The 614-nt window shown below is 71.3% G+C and overlaps 1 protein-coding gene across 4 annotated transcripts in view; it reads left to right on the top strand.

Annotated features, from left to right (window-relative positions):
- Positions 1 to 614, top strand: part of Bzw1 (basic leucine zipper and W2 domains 1) — a 24,643-nt gene that overhangs the window by 1,330 nt on the left and 22,699 nt on the right. Inside the window, exon 1 of one of the 4 annotated variants that reach the window (XM_023712322.1) lies at positions 180 to 439. The exons of 1 other annotated variant lie outside the window; for it this stretch is intronic. The gene's annotated coding sequence lies outside the window, so the exon portion shown is untranslated. Of the gene's footprint in view, positions 1 to 179; positions 440 to 614 lie in introns of those variants that run through there. 2 more of the 4 variants (XM_023712319.1, XM_023712324.1) reach the window with 2 other exon arrangements.

Here is a 614-nt window from a genome sequence, read left to right as displayed (position 1 = left end):
CGACTGGGCCCGGGCAGCCTGGGTGCCAACGGGAGCGGTCTACGTCCCTGCTTCGTCCCTGGGACTCCTCGCCGCACACCGCTAGGCACCGACAGCGCCGACTCCATCGCGGCGACGGGGGCGGGGCGGAGGGTTGAGGAGAGAAACCTCGCGGCCAGAGAGCCGAGCCGTCGGAGCAGCGGTGGAGAGAAATCTCGCGAGAGCTTTGAGGCTGGCGCAGGACTAGTGCGGGGGCGGGGGGAATGTCGCGAGAGCAGAGCTGCCCGGGCCGGGCTGGGCGATGGAGAAGAAACCTCGCGAGAGCTGCGTGACCGGGGCGGAGGTGGCCCCTCTTCCCGCTTCCTTCCTCCTTTGCGCTAGTTCCGGTCGTAGGGGAGACGCCGCCGTGGTTGCCACCATCCCGGGGCTTTCTGGCTCTTTTCTCTTCGCCTTAAATTCGGTGAGGTTCGGCTCCCGCAGGTCCCGTTGCGGTCAGCCCCGGTGGCCGGGCAGGGAGCGGGAACAGGCGGCACGCAGTCCCGGCGGCAGCCGCGGGACACGGGCCCTGCCCGGCGGGTCACGAAGCTCCGGCGGCCGCGGGCACATTGCCGCGGGAGGCTCCCGGCGCGGAGCGG

This window comes from Octodon degus, unplaced genomic scaffold (genome assembly GCF_000260255.1).
Source record: "Octodon degus isolate 3935 unplaced genomic scaffold, OctDeg1.0 scaffold00025, whole genome shotgun sequence".
Taxonomy (NCBI): Eukaryota; Metazoa; Chordata; class Mammalia; order Rodentia; family Octodontidae; genus Octodon; species Octodon degus.
This window is presented reverse-complemented; position numbering and strand designations above follow the sequence as displayed.